This window comes from Carcharhinus amblyrhynchos, chromosome 13 (assembly GCF_965287045.1).
Source record: "Carcharhinus amblyrhynchos chromosome 13, sCarAmb.v2.hapA, whole genome shotgun sequence".
NCBI classification, from domain to species: domain Eukaryota; kingdom Metazoa; phylum Chordata; class Chondrichthyes; order Carcharhiniformes; family Carcharhinidae; genus Carcharhinus; species Carcharhinus amblyrhynchos.
The window spans coordinates 29,096,226-29,119,508 of record NC_137336.1 but is presented as its reverse complement, the minus strand read 5'-3'; the positions used below and the strand labels follow the sequence as shown (position 1 = coordinate 29,119,508).

Below are 23,283 nucleotides of genomic sequence, written 5' to 3'. Positions count from 1 at the left end.
GAACAGTGTACATGTATAAAACAAAAGATTGATGTATTGAATCTTTTCTCATTGAAGTTTTGTACTTTTTCAAGTTGTTATATCTTAATTTTGTTCGTGAGTAAAATATTAAAAATACACTGGAGGACTAGTTACAATGAAGAATGAATTTTACAGAATAGAACTTGAACTAATTATGACATTCAGAACTCATTCTGTATTCTGTAAATATCTTTTCCTGTGCCATCATTTCTCTTCATCTTGATTCAGTTTAAATATATTGGACAGAATTTCAGTTAGAGGGTATGGGGATCATGATGCATGCCTGGTTGACACGATGCAGGCAACACATAAATGTGCTACCTGCTCATCTCAAATGATTGGGATATGCTGTCCAGCTCTGCACACTTAGTTGGGGATCAAGTGCGCACGAGGCTCACACTTCTTAAAGGAAGCCTGTCCCTCTTGAAGGGGAGATGCCCTTGGCATCTTTTATCCACCAAACCATCAATTTATCATAATGCTCATTGCACCACAGCCCCATTACTCAGCCATTAGCAATCTTTACCCCGTGTAACATTCAGATGCTGCACATCCTCACGGCCACTTCTTCTTACTTCATACACTTCCAACTATTCACCTGCGTCAAGCACTTCGTTCAAATATATTGCAAAACATTTATTGACAGTCATCACTCTCTCCTGCAGAACAAGATCATGCAGAAGGGAGAGGCGGAGAATGTCAGGGAGAGGCAAGCCTGCATCTCATGAGTATGTGGAGGAGACATTGCTGTGAATTATTGAGTTGGCAGTGATCATGGCCTTTGCATCTGACATTCATAGAATCCGACAGTGCAGAAAGAGGCCGTTCGGCCCATCGCGTCCGCACCAACCACAATCCCACCCAGACTCTATCCCTTTAACCTGATGCATTTACCCTAGCTAGTTCCCCTGACACTAAGGGGCAATTTAGCATGACCAATCCAACTATCCTGCACATCCTTGGACTGTGGGAGGAAACAAGAGCTCCCGGAGGAAACCCAAAGTTTGCTATTTTTACCGACTGCTTATGCTGCATACAATCTAACAGATTATTAATTTCAAGAAATGAATCTTATTTTTGACCAGTTTTCTTCACTGTAGCCATCAGTGTCTGCCATGAACTTTCCAATGGGACGAAAAAGATAGTGTACCATACTCTGACAGGGCAGTGACAGAGCTGTTATTTTCCCTGGGTAAGGAATCTAGAATATGAAGACCAAGAGAAGGGGTAGCCTGCTTAGGGCTGAGATTGAGAAATCACAGAACCCCTACAGGGCAGAAGGAAGACATACGGCCCATCAAGTCTACACAAACTCTCTGACAGACCATCTTACCCAGGCCCACCCCCACCTTATTTCCTTAACACCATGCATTTACCCCACTAATCCCACTAACTTGGATATCTTGGGACTGCGGGAGGAAACCCGACCACCCAGAGGAAACCCACGCAGACACAGAGTGAACATGCAAACTCACATTGACACTCAAGGCCAGAATGGAACCTGGGTCCCTGGCACTGGGAGACTGCAGGGCTAACTAGTGAGCCGTCCTTAAATCTCTTCACGCAGAAAGTAGTGAATCTTTGGAATTCTCTACCAGTGGATTAAGAATGTTCCATCATTGAATGTAGATATCTGATCTCTCAGATTTGTGAGCAAGTGAGAGAGGGGAGGCAAAAGCAGCTGTGATTGTACAGAATGACAGAGTAGGCTCAAATGGCTATACAGTAATCTCCATTTCCTTGAATTTCTTATGTTCTTTTGAATTTTAAGTGGTGTTGAGTTTTATTTCATGGGTTAATTAAGATATTCCAATTAAAGCATACAAAAAGATCCTAAACCACAACAATAAAACTTATCCATTATCCAAATCCAAACATTCCTGGATGCTTTACCAAAAAAAAATACTGTTTTTACTTTCTCCCCTGCAAAAGACATTCATTAACTCACTGTGGGAAAGTTCCAGAAGGGAATTCCCTCAACCAGATATATCTTACGTGATCCTGGACAAGGAGTGGGAATTGGCGAACCAACCATGAGGGAAATATCACAGGCAAGCAAAACCTTGTTAGTGACTAACATTTACAAATATACACTGCAGTTCTACTCACTTAATCGTGATCTGGAAAAAAATTGGATGGTCTCTCTTTTGCCTCTCGAGTTCCCAACACAGACAGATGGGCCTCCATGCTTTGGTTCATTCTTTTAGGCTGGCAGCCAGTCCCTATTGTGAAAGCCTACAGAATCAGTGTTAAGATTGCAGAATCAAGCCCAACTCCAGTAGAGAAAGGGCTAGACAGACAAATTCTCTGTCTTGTGTCCATTTAGCTTTGCTATGACAAGACTTGCATTTTTACAGAACCTTCAGGACATTCTTTACAGGCCAATTAAATACCTTTGAAGTCCAGTCACTGTTAAAGTGTCAGCGTTACAGCACACAGCAAACTCCCAGAAACAGCACAGATTATCAGGTAATTAGCGATTACAATTAGTAAATTAAAGATTTAAAAGTCAAGTAACATTCAATCCAAAATTATCATGTAAACTTCCTTTAAACAGTTTTGTTGAAAAATTCAAAAAGCGAATGAAGTTAGTGATGTGGATTTACTGTTTCTGACATCCAGATATCACAATGAAACAGGTCACTGGGCCAGACAGTTGCTAAAATTCCCTTTGTTCTGCAATGGGTCTGTCTGCCAGACTGAGACCACCCGGCCCAGCTCACCCCTACCCGCACCCCTTCCCCCCGCAATCCCACATATCACAGCTACAACCAGACACGCTGGTCACTGCATCTTTCCATACCCCTCCTCATGGCTTGTTGAAATGATCAGTGCTGAAAACTACGGCAAAATGTGAGATATGGGCGCATCCAAAATCTTTACACACTGGAGCCTGTGAAAACCATTGTGTGGGACAGGGGGACGGACTTTGCACCAGCTCCAAAGACAGAACTAAATGCGCTGATTGGTGCCTTCCCATTCCATAAGAAACTTCCTTTCTCCAGCTACAAATTATCAAAAGCAGAGCACAGCACACTGCTTTACAAAGCACTCTGATACTACTGTTTAAAGACATTTCATTTTAAGATGAAAAGACACTTATGGATTTTATTCTCCAATGATGAGCAGATTTCAGGAGCAAAGTTTGGGGGCAGTGGAAAGAGAAGGGAAGTTTCTAGGGTCTTGCTCCGACGAACAAGTCAATGAAAACAAACTCATTCAAATCTGTAGCTATATAAACAGGAGAGGAGGGAGGAATGGACAGAAGGAAATGGTGACAGGATGCGAGTTGGTAGGGTGGGAGAAACCTCATGTGTAGCAGAAACAGCAGCAGGATCTGCTCCTATGTTGTAAATATGCAATGACTTGGTTAAAAACACAATTTGGTGCAAATAAAATGACGATTTTTGTTTGGTGTAAATCAAATTAATACCTATGTGCTTGTGTGATATAATATTGGATATGCACTAAAAATAAATGACAGTTTTTGCAACAGGAACTCGCACACACTGAGATGAGAAGTGCAGCTTAAGCACAAGGCTGGTGGTATGACTGGATGGCATAAGGCAACATCTACAATCAGTGTAGACAAAGGTTTCATAAGATACATTCAGAAAAATGTTTCCATTTTCTCAGCTCTTTGTAAAGAAATAATTATTGTGATTTGTCAAAAATGAAATATATATATATAGTTTTTTTAAAAAATAAAGCGAGATGGTTCAGTTGATTGGACGGCATCATGATCAGGTAGAGAATTACAGGCTCCACACCATTGCAACAGCCTTGAGGGCATTCAGGATGGTGGCATGTTCCTGCTTTATGCACCCCTCAAATTCTACTCGGCTTTTTCCTCCTTTCTCTTATAAAGTGCAATCTACAGATGGTTTGACCATGGACTTTCCCACCCAACCTGCTTCACTCACACAAACTTTTCCCTTCTACATTTCTGCTTTCAGATACCCAAGACCTGCTGCCTCACCAGTCAGTGCAGCTTCACAGTGAAAGGCGAAAGCAAGAGCATATTTGATAAAGAAACACCGTCACTCACAGCTATCACCTCAAATAATGGCACTGAGCATACGTTTGAGGGCAGAATAGAGGATGTATGTGATGAGTAAGTGGGCACGACTGGATTGTAACCAGGCTGGGGGAAAAGATAGTGCATGTGCCAACTCTCCAGAGGGTGAGGTCATGGGCGCAGTCACAGATGAATCTCCCCTAGTGAAAGTCATCAATTTTCCACCAGCCATGCTGCAGGTTCAAGAAGTGGTAGCCCCTTTCTGTTATGATACATGCTTATCGATAGATGGGATCTGCGGAGCCCCGTACATGTACCGGTGGTTCACTGCACTATTGGGAATCCTGTTAGCCTGATAAAACTATGTTGCCATGGTTTATGCTTGGCCCTGTTTAGAGAGAAGACTATAAAGTTTCCTATGCTAACATGCAGGGCCTCTTTTAAACAAGGATGACACATGGCACAGTGGTTAGCACCATGGTCTCACAGCACCAGGGACCCAGGTTTGATTCCCGGCTTGGGTCACTGTCTGTGTGGAGCTTGCATGTTCTCCCCATGTCTGCAGAGGTTTCCTCTGGGTGCTCCAGTTAGTCCAAAGATGTGTACGTTAGGTGGTTTAGCCATGCTAAATTGTCCCCTAATGTCAGGCAGACCAGCTAGGGTTAATGAAGGGGGTTATGGTGATATGGGTGGGATTGTGGCTGATGCAGACTTGATGGGCCAAATGGCTTCCTTCTGCATTGTAGGATTCTGCTTGACACAGCGATGCATGACAAATTATGATATTGCTAACACTGTTGAATGCTGCCACTTACAGCACATCCACCATCCATCCATCCCCAGCTCCCAGCACATCTTTTTATTCTTTCATGCAATGTGCGCAGGCTAATATATATGACTAATACCTAATTGCCCTTGAGATGGGATGGCCCTTGAGTGGGGGACAGGTTTGGGAGCATCAAGTGGCAATCAGCAGGAGATTTGCTTCCCAATGTTTAACCTGATGCCGTGAGGCTTCATAGATTCCAAAGTCGAAGTTGGGAACTTCAAGGGCAACTTCTTCCCAATTATATCGCTGTGCTGCCAACCTTGGCGGGTCTGTCCTGTTAGTGATATCTGGGACATTGTTTGTAAGTTATGATTCTGTGAGTATGAATGTGTCAAGCTGTTGCTTGACTAGGCTGTATGACAGCTCTTCATATGCGCTCCCCGATCTTAATAAAGAGGCAGAGGTATAGTCCCAAATTACCATTCACGGTGGTGATCCAAATTGAAGATCACCACACCACAGGTGACGGGCAAGGTTGAGAAGGCAGCCTTCATCAATAACCTCAATCTGGTGGAGGAATTGAACCAGCGCTGTTGGCATCACTCTGCCTTGAGCCAGCCGTTGAGCCAACTGAGCTAACTGACTCCTTCAGTAAGGAGCACTTGCAAGGTCAATGTTGTCATGCCTAGGTTGATGCTGGGAGATCCAATTGGTTTTGTTTCTTTTTATAGGCTTTGTAACAGTTTCAGTGGTTTGCAAGGCCATTTCAGAGGGCTTTTAAATGTTAACCATATTGCTGTGGGCCTGGGAGCCTGGAGTCACATGTGGGCCAGATCAGGTAAGGACGGTGAATTTCTTGAACCAAATGGGTTTTTACAACAATTACCAAGACAAACTTTTTAATTTCAAATTTATTAGCTGAATTTAAATTCTAGAGACTGTGGTGGGATTTGAACCTGTGTTCCTGGAGCATTAGGCTGGGCCTCCTGATTAGCAGATTGTTGAAAATGCTCGTAGTTCAACACCAACCGTGATAATAATAACTTTCTTCCATAATGGTTTATTCAGATAAACCATTTCTGCACTTCTGGGTGTAACATTCTATTTACTTGTCCTTCAACAAGAATTAAAATTCAATCATTTGTGATAAAAATTGATCACATATAAGATTGCTGTCGGTGCAGCCTTGATGGGCCAAATGGCCTCCTTCTGCACTGTAGAGATTTTATGATTTCCTTATTGTGCCACCTTCAATGCCCCCAACATCTCTAGCTCGAAAGGGCACAGTTTTTTGAAGATCGTGCTTGTGAAATTCTTGGTCCTTTTTCCATGGGAAGGATCTGCATTTCTATGAGTTGATATTAAAGCCCATGTAAAGTTGCACTCACATGACAGTGGAGTTTCCAGGTAGGTACTGTACTGAATTTCACATGGGCCATTGGAAATATGAAAGATTCTGGCCTTCGTTGACAGTGAGCGGGAGAGCTTGGACATACAGCTAACTCTGGAGGAGTTGACCAAGGCCCTAGAGTCCTTTGAGAAGAGTAAAACTCCTGGAAGTGACAGCTTACCAACTGAGTTCCCTTCCAACCCTTAACTTCTTGATTTTTAACATGTATCTCCTGATATTTTTCCTTTTATTAAATGAACTGTTTGCCTGGATTATTTTGCCAATTGTTTTTATTAATTTATAAAACTTCAAATACATCACCTCAAAGTTTGGATGGGTCAGCTAGACTCGAAACGTTGGCTTTACTTTCTCTCCACAGATGCTTTCAGACCTGCTGAGATTTTCCAACATTCTTCTGTTTTTGTTTTAGATTCCAGCATCTGCAGTATTTTACATTTACCTGAAAGTCTGTTTCCTTCCAAGAATAAACCAAATTTTCTTTACCTGTCTTCGTCATAGATTCCAGAAGTCTTCATCAATCCTGGTTGCCTCTGCCTTCTCCACCAGTAAGAGGATTAGGGGAACTGTAATGCTCACAGTATTCCAGGTGGAATCTCAAAAATGCCTTGCTCAGCAGCAGTACATTTCTTTGGATTTGAGCTGTGTGTCCACTTTAATTACATTTTAATGTAACGAATATAATGTGCAGAAATCAATGTGGATGTGATTCCTTGATTTTCTCACAGAAAATGCACTGTCTCCATTTACCTGTATAAAATGGATAATTAGGGCTAAGCATGGTTCTGAGAGGAAATCAATTTTCATAATGGGTGGAGTTGTCGCATTTTTAATTGGAACATTTAACAAATTAGGTTTTGAATTTGTGTGAACTGAATTTTTGCTTTGTTTTTGGATTTTTTTCCTCCAGATATTTAGCAGTAAGATATCTCATTGGTCCAGTCAAAAATTCAGGCACGAAAATTTTACTTAGTAAACAAGGTTAGTCGTGGCATGGATCAATTCCAGCCTTCCAGATTGCCTATCATCGCAATAGGTCCATAGCAGACGCCATCTCCTGGCCACCTCCTGGCCTTATATTCAACCCTGGAACACCAGGATAACACCTGGATAACAAAGATACTGATGTCAGACTCCTATTTATTGACTACAGGTCAGCTTTCAACACCATTATTCCTACAAAACTCATCTCCAAACTTCATGGCTTAGGGTTCAGCTCCTCTCTCTGCAATTGAATCCTAGACTCCTAACCCATAGACTGCAATCAGTAAAGATAGGCAACACCTTCACGATTATCCTTAACACTGGTGCCCCATAAGTCTGTGTCCTCAGCCCCCTACTTGATTTCCTTAAACACCTATGACTCTGTGCCCAAATACACCTATGACTATGAGGCCAACTTGATTTTCAAGTTTGCTGATGACACCACTGTAGTGGGTCAGATCTCAAACAATGATGAGACAGAGTATAGGAAAGAGATAGAGAATCTGGTGAACTAGTGTGATGACAATAATGTCTCTCTCAATGTCAGCAGAATGAAGGAGACAGTCATCGACTTCAGGAAGCGTAATGGAGGACATGCCCCTGTCTACATCAACGGGGATGAAGTGGAAATGATCGAGGCCTTCAAGTTTCTAGGTGTTGAGATCACCAACAACCTGTCCTGGTCCCTCGACACTGATGTTATGGTTAAGAGAATCCACCAATGCCTCTACTTTCTCAGGAGGCTGAGGAAATTTGGCATGTCCGCTACAACTCTCTCCAATTTTAACAGATGCACCATAGAAAGCATTCTTTCTGGTTGTATCACAGCTTGGTATGGCTCCTGTTCTATCCAAGACCGTATGAAACTACAAAGAGTCATGAACGAAGCCCAATCTAGTACACAATCCCATCCATTGACTCTGTCTACACTTCCTGCTGCCTCAGAAAAACAACTAGCGTAATCAAGGATCCCATACACCTAGGACAAACTCTCTTCCATTTTCTTCCGTTGGGAAAAAGATAAAAAATCTGAGGACATGCACCAATGGACTCAAGAATAGTTTCTTCCCTGCTGCCATCAGACTTCTCAATAGACCTACCTCATTTTATGTTGATCTTACTCTGCACCCTAGTAACTTTAACTCTACATTCTGCACTCTCTTCTTCTCTATGGATGGTATGCTTTATATAGCGCACAAGAAGCAATACTTTTCGCTAATACATGTGACAATAACATATCAAATCAAATAATAGGTTTGTGAGGCAAGTGCAACTGAATCAATTCTGACTGTGATTCCTGCTGTTATTCACACAACCATATCTATAGATCTAAGTACTTCACTGGCAATATCCAATGAAAACTGACTTCCCTTTCAGCTGACTAGGTTCTGTCGGTTGAATCTTTTTGCTCCTGGCAGTACGATCACCCTGAATATATATTTGACTCTGTCAGCATTACAAGCTTTAAAGCAGTGGATCTCAAAGAGTTGCCTGTGACGGTCCTCCAGGCAATCCATAAGCTGAACAAGAATACGAGTCACTGAAACTGGCGTTTGATGAAAATAATTGGGACAAATACTTGTGGATGCAGCTCGGAATCATTTGTTGCTGTTATCCAGATATAAACTTAAAACTCTTCCCAGGTACTTAGCTTAATATGACAAACCAAAGAACAGGAGTCAACTCAAATTCACATGAACAAAACTTTTCTCTTATTTCAATACTTCAGATACCAGTGCTCATACAAACTTACATCAGTTGCAATCCTTTAACTCATTTTAACTTTAATCCTCTAACTCTAACTTTAACTCTATTCTTTTAACTCAAAACAAATACTACCTGGTTTGAGCAAACTGGCTAGGCTGCTCTCCAATGTAGATCCTTCCTTGTGGTCTCTTTTTGTCTTTTATGACAATATTCTTCAGGGGATAGTTTGTGAAGGTGTCTCAAGTTTCCATTGAAGACAAAGACTCAAACATCTCTTTTTATTCTAAAACTTCTCACATTCTTTCAGAAAGTTCTCTGGCACCGACACAAATATCACCAGAAACTGGTCACAATGTTTGATTATAGCCAATGGAGTCACTCGTAAACAACTCCCAAACTGCATGTAGGTCATGTTCCTCCACCATACACTTGGGAATACTTGGGTGTCCGGAAGTCAGGCATAGCCCAAACAACTATCTTTATTTGATCAACGCAGGAAGTATCAGGTCACATCTCCCAGGACAGGACATGATTCACTGTAGCCTTTCTAAACTGCATCCATGTGTAATTATAATTTGATCAGAATTCCCAGCATGCTTGACTCTCAGGGCCCTATTTTACCATTTTGATTCTAAGTGCTGGGCGGACTTGAAACTGGGAATGTTTCAGATCTGACTTTTAGACCCGTTCTCAGTCGCCCCCATATGCACTCCGCTTGAAAAAAAATTCAGAAATTCTGAACGATGCTGTAGAAGCCAGTGGGTGGGGCTTAACATGTCCGAAATCATGAAGCTCCGATCAGCGCCTCCTACTGTGCACGCGCAGAAAAAAAGATAGAATGTGGCTCCCCTGCCACATCCCTCCTGGGCCGGATAATGCCTCCCTCTGGCCCCCACAGATGTTGCCCCAACCGCATTACTGACATTACGGACCCCCTTATCCCCTACCCAGACGGATCGTGGCCCACTCCCCCCTTTCCCCCACCAATTTGGCAGCAGGCCTCACTTCCTCCTCACTGGTCACAGGCAGAGTGGTAGCAGAACCCCTTCCCTCATCCCAGCACCAATCTCAAGCAGAGAGCTGTTGAACCATCCTTCTTCTCTCCCCCAGCAATCTCAAAGCAGAGAGCACTATCCTCCTCACTAGCTGGAGCACCCGAATCAAACTTTCGTAGAGCATGCCTGGATGGGCGAATGCAGTGGTAAAGGGGGAAGTGCCAATAAGGTTGTCCGTGCAGCCCATTAATTCAATTTAAATGCACGTAAATACATTTAAATGGCCGTCGCGCCGTTTCGGGTACGGTCCCGATCACTGCCATTTTTGGGCCTTGGTAAAGGGGGAACAGGCGTGGAGGCAGGCGTGCATCGTGCTGTTTGCCTCACACCTGACTTTACCAAGTTTTCGCGCCTGGAAATGGGCGCAATGCGATGGTAAAATCAGGCCTAATATACTCACAGTTGGTTTTGCTGTTGATGTTGTTGCCATCCAGCCACGCTGGCAGACAACTGTGAGATGGGATTTTCAAAATTTGTGGGCTGAAGAGAGAAATGAAGAGCTTGGAAAATCATCTCATTGATGTCTCCTCAAAAGCAGCATCATTCTCTCCATTAATTTTGAGGGTTTTGTTTTTATAGTGGTAAGTGAAAGCAGATGAGGTAGGACTGGTGGGTGGTTCATGGAGTTCATGGTGGTTCCTGATGCAAGTTATCTGAAGATGATAAAGGGTACAGAATTTTGGCCCGCTCCTCCTCTGTCTACATTTCTAGCTGTTACCACTTTTGTCCCCTACTCCAACCATAGCAGTTAGATGCAATTGTGACCTAAATTGGAGGCTGATGCAAGAAGAATGTGTCTCGGGGTGGGAGTTATGTCAAACTGTCACTGAAAGCTCTGGAGGAGAATTCAGCTGTATAGCAGGCATTGTTCTTTATCAAAGCCTATCTCTATACAACAGCTAGTGGCTTGTAAGCCAAGTACACTGTATCAAACTATCACCTCACTGATGTCTGTTACGCATCTAATGAGGAAACTGTGATACGCAGGAACAGCTAGCTGGAAAGAGTTTACTGGCAGCCCCAGGTAAAAGTACATGCATTTATATTATGTTTAGGGCCAAGAGGATGGAGACAATTCACCCTCACATTTTTTGATAAGTATGCTGGCTTGTCATAAGAACATAAGAACATAAGAAGAACATTAGAAATAGGAGCAGGAGTAGGCCACCTAGCCCTTCGAGCCTGCCCCGCCATTCAATAAGATCATGGCTGATCTGACGTGGATCAGTTCCACTTTATAAGAACATAAGAACATAAGAAATAGGAGCAGGAGTAGGCCATCTAGCCCCTCGAGCTTGCCCTGCCATTCAATAAGATCACGGCTGATCTGTCGTGTCTCAGTTCCACATTCCTGCCCTCTCCCCATAACCCTTAATCCCCTCGCCTATCAAATACCTGTCAACCCTCGTCTTAAATATATTTAGCGAGGCAGCCTCCACCACTTCAACGGGCAGAGAATTCCAGAGAATCACCACCCTTTGAGTGAAGAAGTTCCTCCTCAACTCTGTTCTAAACCGCCCCCCCTTTATCTTGAGGCTGTGCCCCCTAGTCCTACTGTCCTTTCTGAGCGGGAAGAGCCTCTCCACCTTTATCCTATCCATCCCATTCATCATCTTATATGTCTCAATGAGATCTCCCCTCATTCTTCTAAACTCTAATGAGTACAAGCCTAGTTTATTCAGCCTCTCCTCATAGTTCAACCCCCTCAACTCCGGTATCAGCCTAGTAAACCTCCTCTGCACTCCCTCTAAGGCCAAAATATCCTTGCGTAAATGCGGCGACCAAAACTGCACACAGTACTCCAGCTGCGGCCTCACCAATGCCCTATACAGCTGCAGCAAGACCTCCCTACTTTTATATTCAATCCCCCTCGCTATGAAGGCCAGCATCCCATTCGCCTTCCTGACCACCTGCTGCACCTGCAGGCTGGGTTTTTGCGACTCATGCACAAGGACCCCGAGGTCCCTCTGCACCGTCGCATGCTGCAGTTTTTCGCCATGTCCTTCCTACCATTATTCTTACCAAAGTGGACAACTTCACACTTGCCAACATTAAATTCCATTTGCCAGTTCCTGGCCCATTCGCCCAGCCTATCTAGATCCTTCTGCAGACTCTCCACACCCTCCGCACAATTTGCCGTTCCACCAATCTTGGTGTCATCAGCAAATTCCGACACCATACACTCGGTTCCCTCCTCCAGATCATCTGTATAAATGGTAAATAGCTGAGGCCCCAGCACCGACCCCTGGGGAACTCCACTAGTCACCAACCGCCAATCCGAATAGCACCCATTGACTCCCACTCTCTGCCTCCTATTTGACAGCCAATCCTCTATCCACGCTAACACCCTACCCCCAACTCCATGCCCCCTGACCTTCTGTAATAACCTCTTGTGAGGCACCTTATCAAACGCCATCTGAAAATCAAGAAACACCACATCCTGGTCTCTCCCCATAACCCTTAATTCCCTTGTCTGTCATCTTTGTCAGGAATTCATAGTACTTGCTGTCCATCTTTGTAAGTGGAATAATAACTGTTTTCTGAAGCATTAGTGGATGGTGGGGGGAGAGGCAGGCATTTTGAGGTAGAGGAGACTCTGACACCGCTACAAATGGATGGCTAGAACCAAGCTAATCTTCCGCTGTAAATTTGATAATCCAATGCCAGATTCGGGCAGGTCTGAAATGCTCCAAGCAATGCTTGACCAACTAACCTGATTCAAATTTCCACACATGCCAATGACTATGGATGTGGTTGATGCCATCTTGGACAATGCAGCTAAACAGAATATGCTTACAATTGACTGGTCTATAATGGCTTGTTTCATATAATACTACTCATATAATACTACTTAAATCATAATATATTGTGATTGGGATGCTTTCAAAGAACAATCATGCACATATTGTATCAGATCAAATATCGTGGCCTCCCTTTGGAATTGAATGTTCCACATATGCTAATCCTCTGACAAAGTGAGGTATGTGACAATTTTCTGTGGATATGAGTATGAGGTGGGCACAGAATGGCATTGGTACAGCTTCACTTGTCCAGCAATTCTCCTTTCTGCAAAAAGCTCAAATTTAGAAACATTACAACTTTGAAACTCATTATGGGCATAATGAAACAGTAAATTGAGAGGAAAAGGTTAAAAAGTGCAGGAAAATGCTGATTAAAAAGTCTTACAATGCTTTTTAAATGAACTTCCATGTACATCTGATCTCCTCATAGCTCTGACTGTCAACACCCTGATGTGGAGATGCCGGCATTAGACTGGGGTAAGCACAGTAAAGTCTCACAACACCAGATTAAAGTCCAACAATGTTTCAGGCAGTGCATTCCAGATCATATCTATTCTCCTTGTAATAAAATTTCTCTTGTCTTCCTTCTGCTCCTTTTGCCAACTGCTGTTAAAGCAATGCAGCACACCTTCAGACTCTCAGTCTACATAAGATGGTCAAATTCTGCAATAAGGCTTGAAATCTTAGCCTTTCCTTGCTCCAAGACATGAGTACCACCATTTTCCCAAATGTACACTAGTATGTTACACAGTTCCGCTCCATAAAGATGACATAAACTAAGCCGTTGTTACAGTTTACAATTCAGAGTTGGAGTTTTGTAGCACCAGTGCAACAATAAAGGGAGCATTACTTGACCTACACATTTTCATAAATGATTTGAACTTAGATAGATGCCTGTAATATGAATTGTTCCATTTGCCAACATCCCTCACCTTGATGAGCATAAGACATCAGGAAAATACAACTAACCACACAATGCAATGACTTCGTGCTTCAATGAGTAAATTAATTTCCTGACTTTCCTTGAAAACTTTACCAGTTGGTATAAACCATGCTGGTATTTATTTTTTTGTCAATGCTAAACAATCAAAGCCTTCCCCATTCACTATGGAAAAGGTAGCATCACCCACTAGATGGAGGCACTAACTTACTTAAGGTGCTTGATATACAAGCTGCATCTTGCGATTGGACTTGTAGATCTCAATCTGCTGACCTAGGTGCCAACTTTTCAGGTGCCAACTCCCACACTCTGGCCAGGATTTTCCACTCCCGTTCAGTGACAAGAGCATAAAATATCGCCAAGAAGTGCAATGTCAGGTTTCACGTCGGTGTAAATGCATAACGCGTTTGTCTGATTTCCCCCTTCAGTGTCGGGGGCACAGAGTCTCATTTGAATGAATTACAGGCCCGTACACCGGGAGCAGCCCACTGCACCACCATCAAAAAATCCATCCACGGCAGCATGACAGCAGAACAGCGTGAAGCCTGACTGGTCTTTAAAGACGAGCACCAGGGCAACACGATGGCACAGTGGTTAGCGCTGCTCCCTCACGGCGCCAGGGACCCAGGTTCAATTCCAGCCTCGGGTGACTGTCTGTATGGAGTTTGCAAATTCTCCCCGTATCTTTGTGGGTTTCCTCTGGGTGCTCTGGTTTCCTCCCACATTCTGAAAGACGTGCGGGTTAGGTTGATTGGCCATGGTAAAGCCCTCCTTAGTGTCAGAGAGACTAGCAGGGTAAATATGTGGGGTTATGGAGATAAGGCTTGGGTGGAATTGTTGTCTGTGCAGGCTCAATATGCCGAATGGCTTCCTTCTGTACTGTAGGAATTCTATGATCTATGATTCTATGTGAGTGCAACGCTCAGGGGGAAGAGCTTCATCCCTAGTAACCCCCCCAATCTCACTGGTCACTGCCCAGACACTACTTGGCATTGCCTGGGCATACATGGGCACTGCTGGGAATGCAAAAGCAATGCCGGGGTAGTGCCTGAGCAGTGCTGGTTACCTGGGTGGTGTCTATGTGATGCCCAGACAATACTGGGGAGGTGCCAGTGTAGTACCTGGGAATTACCCAGGCAGTGCCGGGGGTTGCCTGGGTTAACTGGTTTGATTGCTGTGTGCTTTGCACCTTTTAAATTTGTGCCCCAATCCTTGCATTTCTAAGTTGCTGGAGAGCAGGACAAATCAGAGGGCAATCCACCAACCATTCATTGTGGCTCGTGTCCCTTGAGACTTTCTTAAGTCCTGTACTATATGATGGGCGAGCCACCATTGCCATCGATAGCTTCAACACTGTTTTTCCTGCCCGTCATCGGTCTTTACCGATATCCAGGAAAATCTCACCTTCTAACTTGCCTAGCATTCCTCAGAATAATACAGCTTGTAGCACAACTCACTTCTCTCTCTTGATTCACCTCCTCAAAATCCCAACCGAACAATCAACATTTTCACACAGAGAGTGATATGCATATGGAATGAGCTGCCAGAGAGGCTGGTGGAGGTGAGTACAATACACCGTTTAAAAGATATTTGAACAGGTACATGGATAGGAAATGTTTAGAGGGATATGGGCCAAATGCAGACAAGTGGGAGTAGAAGCCTGGCTGAAATGGACGTGTTGGGACTAGTTTCCATGCTGTATATCTCTATGACTCTATGACTCACACACACTCTCATCTTATTGCCATCTCACATGAATCCCTCAGAGTGACCTTCCACAAACATTCTCATTCCATCCTCAATGCTCTTCTCACATTCCTAATTCTGCTTTCCCTCCCCACAGGGAATTCCAGAGAGAGAGACAGAAAACTGGGATTGGACCTATAGTCTTTGCCATGTTGATCTTTGCAGAGTAACAGGCACTAGACATTGGAAAGTTGGCACATTCTATAGGCGTCAGTAATCGAAAAATGACTGCATCAAATGTCACGTTGCCACTTGGCACATAAAATTCGCTCATGCTAAATTGATGTTATCAATAACTGAAGTGTCATGATATGCACAATGCACATATATCTTGATATGAATGGTTGCAACACCCCCTGCACCACTGTTTATATGCTTACAGTTTGAAGACATCAGTTAATCATTACTGTCTTATTTCTGACCTTTGACCAACACCCTATCCATGTTGCCACGTTTCTTTAGGAAACAAGTAACTTAATTTTATCAATAATCCTCCCATTCAGCATCTTATCAAACACTTTTGAAATCTACATATACAACACTTACTGCACTTGCCCTTGAAATATATTCCATGATTTCCTCAAAGAATTCAATTAAATATGCAGATCATGAATCCCCTTTTCCAAATCCAGGCAGTTCTTAATTAATCCTTGTCTTTCTAGTTGATTCCACCCTCCCTTCCCCGCACCCCCATCCTATCTTATGGCTTCTAGAAGCCATTTACTACTGATGTTAGGCTAATTCGAAGAGGCATAGAATCCAAACAGTGCAGATGGAGGACATTCAGCCCATCATATCTGCGCCGACTCTCTGTCAGAGCATCCCACCCAGGCTCTATCCTTGGCTTAAATATTGGTAGAATATTCAGCTCCCAGCTGACCTGGTGGGCTGCAGTTCCTGGCAGTCGCTAGCAGAAAATGATTTGCATTCTGCAAATGGGATGGAAGGGCTGACCAGAATCTGACCACCCAATTGTTCGCGCCACTCACACTGGTCCAGAACATGACTGGACCAACGTGGCGGGTAAGTGTCTGCACTCACCTTAGGAAGGCCTGGGGCAGCTCACGGAGATGAGGAGAAGATAGAAACCTGCAGCAACCAGACCCTAGAACACCAAATGGGTGGATCATGAAGCAACTGCACGGATGTTCTCTGCACGGCAGCATCCAGGAGGTGGTTGAACTGGGCATGGCAACTTGTCCCAGTTCTTCAGCCAGCAACATCTTCCAGACCTTGGATCTTCAGGGTGGCATGGTGGCACAGTGGTTTGCAGGACTGCCTCACAGCGCCAGGGACCAGGGTTCGATTCCCGGCTTGGGTCACTGCCTGTGTGGAGTTTGCACATTCTTCCTACGTCTATGTGTGTTCCATCCGGGTGTTGCGGTTTCCTCCCATAGTTCAAAGATGTGCGGGTTAGGCGGATTGGCTATGCTAAATTGCCCCTTAATGTCAGGGGGACTAGCAGGGTAAGTACATAAGGTCATGGGGATAGTGCTTGGGTGGGAGAGAGGTCAGTGCAGATTCAATGGGCTAAATAGTCTTCTTCTTCACTGCTATAATTATATGTTTCTATGATTCAAGTTGCACATATATGATGAATGACTGTAATGATTTCCCATAGCCGTATTTTATATCATAATTGTTAAATATTGAGGGTCAGATTTACACTGAGAGCATTCAAACTTTCATCTGATGAATTGCAAATTCGCTCATCAGTCTTATTTTTGTACTTTACTGGTCTGCACTTCTAAGGGCAAGCTTTGATTGCTCCTCTATATTTAAATGATGGATAAAAAATCAGGTCCCAATTGGAAACAGGCAGTATTCTACACTTCTTCATCACTCACTGTCCTGACTATGAATTGTTCTGATTAAACAACTAACTGTAAATTCCTAAGACAAAATCCTTGGCACACTGGGGCAGTAATTGCACTTATTTCTGTACAATATACAACACTGGGCTGCTGGGTTATTCAAAAAAGGTCCTTCAAAATGAAGCACTGATCACCGCTCCTTTTAGCCTGTGATGCTATTGGCAGGCATCCTCTGGAGGTCTCTGGTTGAGTTCTGGGTGTCATAGGTGACGCTGTTCTGTTTGCTGCCCAGGAGATATGGACAGTGGCAGGAAAGGGGCATTCAGAAGGACTGGTGACAGCCAGGCTCTCCATGGCTGAAGGCCCTGGCCTGGGCTCCAGCACTTTCTCCTCCCCTGGGGTGCTCGTTGGCCCTTAGGTCACTCCATGGAACAGAGGGGCAGCTGGAATGAGTTCCTGAAGCCTCACCATCATCTGGCATTGTCAGACCTGGAGGCCTGCCATTGTCTGCACCATGGTTCCAATACCCTCAACCACAGCCCTTAGTGACTGGCACATATCAATGCCGTCAACCATGGTCCTGTGCAATGGGCCCAAGCTCTGGTGTGCCTCAGCAAAGTCCCTTAATGCCAGTGACATGTTCTTGTGTGACTGGGGTACTGTTGCCTAGGGCCTCAACCATGGACATCACTGCGTATGCCACACTTTGGAAATCATCAGTTATGGTATGGACATCTTTGCCCAGCATCTACTGCAGATGCCACCCTTGCAATGTTAGCTTAGGAACCACACAATGCTGGCAAGACTTCAGGCTCCTGGATTCCTCCAATTGTGTTTGCATTTTCTGGAAGGTTGCTGACACCCCTCCTCCTGTAAAGCCTGCCTCTACTTTTGCATCTCAGCCAGTGCTGGGATGATCTTCTCCAGAGGCCTAATATCTGGCTTGGGGGCCAGTGGTTTTCCAGTGCCATTATGCCTCCAAATGGCCACTCCTTTGAATGATCCAGCCCCCACCTGATGTGCAGCAGCAGCAATGTGGTGGTCACCAGAGACCTGTCCACAAACATGTCCCATCGAGGTGTGTGTCTCTGATGGTGAAAGCAGTGTTATTCACACAGCATGGTCCTGGGGTGGTGTGAGGGGCTAGACGAGAGCCTGCAACCACAGAGGGCCCAGCTTCAGCTGATGGGAGATTCTGTAAGACAAAGGACACGGGGTCAGCTGGTGAAGGTATCAAAGGTGTGCATGTTGAGAGGCTCACTCGAGATGGGTCATCTGGATAACAGTGCTTTGGGTTCTTACTTGCTCAGGGCTTGCCAATGGCTCACTCTGGGGCCTTCCCCACAATTTCCAGGGCCTTTTCCTCAAAGGGGTTGAGAATGTGTAGTTCTGGCATGCCCCTACTCATTCCTCATCTCTTGTTGCTGGCTATCTTGGCCTACGGGGACACAAAGTGGACAGAGTGAGATGGTGGCCTGACAGGGATGGAGTGTTGATAGCAGATGGCATGTGTGGGCATGGGGCATGGCCAAACACTGGTGTGATGGGAATTGCTTGGGGAGGGGGAGGTGAGGGAGAGTGTTGTGTGTGACAATGTTAAAAAGTTGTGCAGTGGAATTGAGAGGGTTGAAAGTGAGATACCAGAGGTTAAAGACAATAGTGATGCCAAGGGCTGGGTAATAGGCACTCATCTTTGTGGCTCGGAGGAAGTAATTCATCTTTTTGCAGCACTGGATGTCCATCCTCCCAATGAGACAGCTGGAACTGACACACTCTGCCACTGCATCCCAACTTCTGATCCTTCCACTGATGGCAGCCTCCTACTAACTCTTGGCAAGATGGTTTCCTGCTTTTCGTTAACTGTTGGAGAAAAGTGAATTACTGCGGATGCTGGAAGCTGAAACCAAAAGAGGAGATGCTGGAAAATCTCAGCAGGTTTGGCAGCACCTGTAAGGAGAGAAAAGAGCTGACATTTTGAGTCCAGATGACACTTTGTCACAGTTTTGAAAGGATCATCTGGATTCAAAATGTCACCTCTTTCCTCTCCTTACAGATGCTGCCAGACCTCCTGAGATTTTCCAGCATTTTCTCCTTTGGGGGTCTCTTTGACAGCTTCCAGCATTCCTTCTACATCTGCATTCAAATCTGGGTGTGACCTTCTCCTTGCCATGTTTCTGGCTGACCTGACACTTGGAGCTGCAGGGAACGCTTAAAAACTGCTACCACTTGTAAAGGGTTAACAGCTGATTCCCGACTCCAGCCACTTGGCCAGTGGGAAAATCAGCATGAAACGCATTGATGGAAGACATGACCCATTAGCAGAAACTGAATAGGGATTGCTGATCATTGCTAATTCCAGTGGGAAACATTCTAGTTTTGCTGGTGAGAGAGCTTAGAGTGGGATAGGGAGAATAGTGGCCCAGGTCTTTCACTCCCAGAGTCATTTCCTTTGAACTCAGACCAATTCCATATCCTGAGATGCTGACACTATAGTTAAGAAAGCCCACCAATGCCTCTACTTTCTCTGAAGACTCAGAAAATTTGGCATGTCAGCTACGGCTGTCACCAACTTTTACAGATGCACCATAGAAAACATTCTTTCTGGTTGTATCACAGCTTGGTATGGCTCCTGCTCTGCCCAAGACCACAAGAAACTACACAGGATCATAAATGTAGCCCAATCCATCACACAAACCAACCTCCCATCTATTGACTCTGTCTATACTTCGCACTGCCTTCTTCCATCGGGAAAAAGATACAAAAGTCTGAGATCACATACCAATCGATGCTAGAACAGCTCCTTCCCTGCTGCTGTCAGACTTTTGAATGGATCTACCTTGCATTAAGTTGATCTTTCTCCACGCACTAGCTATGACTGTAACACTACATTCTGCACTCTCTCATTTCCATTTCTATGAAGGGTACTCTTTGCCTGTATAGCGTGCAAGAAACAATACATTCTACTGTATACTAATACAAGTGACAATAATAAATCAAATCAAAGATATAAATCAGCAGGAGATGGACTTTGGATGTCTGCTGTGATGTGACAGTCTGATTGCATAAGGAAGTCAGCCTCAATCAAACAATGAAACTAGTGTGTACGGGCACAGTGGCTAGCAGCACATAAAAGATGGCATTTATTCAGTTTAGTCATTGACAGCCTACATTGGCCTACATTGTCTCTGCAACCACAGCAGACTATAATTCAGTCTTTTGTAGTTTTCCTGTCTCTTCCTTCAAGTGTCTCTGCTTGTATTTTTTAAAAATAACGCATCTCCCTAAAGAAGTTCACTATACCCGTAAGTAATTCAGAATGGCAATGTATTGCAGTGACAGCACTGAATTTGTCGGCACTTGCATATGTATTTCATAAGCATTGTCAATAAATAACGTAAAACAAAAATGATTTATTGAGGTGCCTGGAATGAAGCAAGGTAACATTGATTCTTAAACCAGAACTTCCAATGTTCCAAAAGCCTGAGGCAAGTTGGTAAGTTACAGCACTGTATATGTTACAAATTACATGGTCAGCCTGTAGCCAGCTTGAAACAGTTGTGGGAAAATCATAGAGAAAAATAACTTCCAAAAGACGGATAGAAGTGAAAAGATCAAGTAAGTATTAAAATCAAAGTGAGGGTACCAAACTTAACTAAAAAAAATCTGTGCATGAGACCACAAGTTGGGGCATGGGGTGGGGAGGGGGGGAAGGTGGGGGGTTCTGCCGCTGCTAGCCTCTGTGCAGTGCTCAGGAGTTTCATTGTTTGATCAAGGATGACTTCTTTATAGAATCAGAATTTACCTTCATGAGATAAAAAAAGGTCAATACAATAACTCAACTGAACAAATGCCATCTTTTGTGTCAATTGGTTTTAGTTCTCATTTCTCTAAAGTCTGGTTTCTGTTATGTTTATATATATATTCAATCCAGTCACTTGTTCTTTTCCCAGATTCAATAATCTCTATAGTATATTTTATTTCTGTCTCACATTGGATTTTCTCTTTCACTGCTGGATGAACAGCTAATACGTGCAGTTTTCACTGAGTTTGTATTTGTACTGAGCAACGTTCATTAAACACAGTTAGCCATATTCCATCCAGACTCCAAACGTTGGCTCTACTCTCTCTCCACAGATCTTGTCAAACCTGGTGAGGTTTTCCAGCGTTTTGTGTTTCAGTTTCAGATTACAGCACCTGCAATAATTTGCTTTCATATCAGAGTAAGTCCGAATCTGATTGAGCCTTGGATGAGAGTTTCAGTAGCAGATGCACTGAAGTAGGGTTGGAGTTGGGCAATGTTACAAGGATTGAAGTAAGTCATCTTTGTGATGCAGTGAATATGGGGTTGGCAGCTCAGCTTGTGGGGGCAGGGGAGTGGGGGGGAGTGAAGGTGTGGGGGGTGGGGTAGAAGGCCACCGAGGTTGCAAACAGTCTGGTTCAACCTGAAAGGATGGCTGATTGGAAGTGGAATCAGTGATGTTCCAAAGGTCCAAATTTCCACAACCCATTGTGTGATTTCACTTCCAAACAGTCTAGTTTTAATTTTAACATAATGACCTCCTGTGCTCGACCAGAGGGAATAGTTCCTGTGTATCTCTTCTTTTGAAAGCCTTCATCATTTTAAACACCTCAATTAAATCATCCCTTAACCACCCACCATTAAGGAAAATACAAGTGAGGTTTATGCAAGCTAGAATAGAGATTGTATTGATATCCTAAAACAATGATTTCATTTCTCTCAAAATTTAAATGAAGGAAATTGCAACTCATCTGTGACTGGATATTGGGCTAGCAGTCGAATGAAACAGAGGCTGGAAAGGGTTGAGAGCGAGCTACTGGAGGTGGAGCTGAGTGTTGCCAACCTAAAAGTGGGTCTTGACCCTAAATCTTATATGGCTTTGTCAAGGGGAACCATGTAAGTGAGTGGAGGATGGATGAAGGATAGATCCTTGGGGGAATTCAGAGCTAATAGGGCCGGAACAGGAAAAATAGCTATTACTAGAGAGGTTTTTTCCAAGATTGGATAAGGAAGAGTGATCTAATTTCCAGCTCATCTCTCACAAGCTGATTACATACACATACAAATTATTGTGCACACTAAAAAAAATGCATGGTAACTACAAAAATGTGACTACAACCAGTGAATTGAATTAAAGTTTCTGAAGCTGGATTCCACATCAATGTTTAATTTTCTTGTTAGCCTTCCCCTTGCCCTCTGAGAAATAGAAATGATTGGGATTAATTTTAAGCATTTTCGAAGTTTCCTTCCTCTGCTGAGAGACACTTGACTTCAATTCCTTTTTGGGGTAATGATGAAATGATTGCTCTCTTATAATTTCTCATTACAAAGAAAGTCTTGTTTTAATTGAAAACTCCAGTCAAGCTTTCAGATGTCTGAGCTTGTGAAATCACCCCTACTGAATGCTGGGAATTGCTTTCAATCAAAATACTTTTAGACTGACAGCAACAGCCCGATATTTATGAGGAAGTGGGGAGGGTAGAAGGCAGTGCAGCTCTGTGCCGCATATCTGACAAGCCCAGAAACTTGACAATCCTGACAACTATAACAACAAAAAAAAACCAGAATCACTTCTCAGTCTTTTGGCTAAGATCAAGTGTAGTTTTGCTGTCCTGACTTGATAGAAGTTACAGTGAGGCTTCATTCAAAGTCATTTTTAAAAATGGTATCTAGGCCTTTCGGCTAAGATGCAAATAAGATCAAGCACTGGAGGGGGTGCAATGCTTGCTTCTAGCAGCTTGGATCATGTAGATCAAGTCCAAGACAGGAAAAGGGTGACCTGTCTTGTCAGCTTGGATCTGTAATGTCTCACTGGTGGAGACTTTTATTGGACTTTGATTGGATATAACTAAAAAAAACCAGAATCGCTTTCTGGCCATTTGGCTAACATCAAACGTAGGTATCAAGACTGAGATCAGGTGTAACGCCTATTCTTGTCAGCTTGGATCTAATATGTCTCTCTTGTGATGACCATGAATTGGATTCAATTTGAACTTGAACT

General features: G+C 43.7%; 1 pseudogene; it reads left to right on the top strand.

Moving 5' to 3' along the window:
- The first annotated feature begins 22,848 nt into the window (after positions 1-22,848).
- LOC145352060 (U2 spliceosomal RNA) lies at positions 22,849-23,024 on the top strand (annotated as a pseudogene).
- Positions 23,025-23,283: the final 259 nt, after the last annotated feature.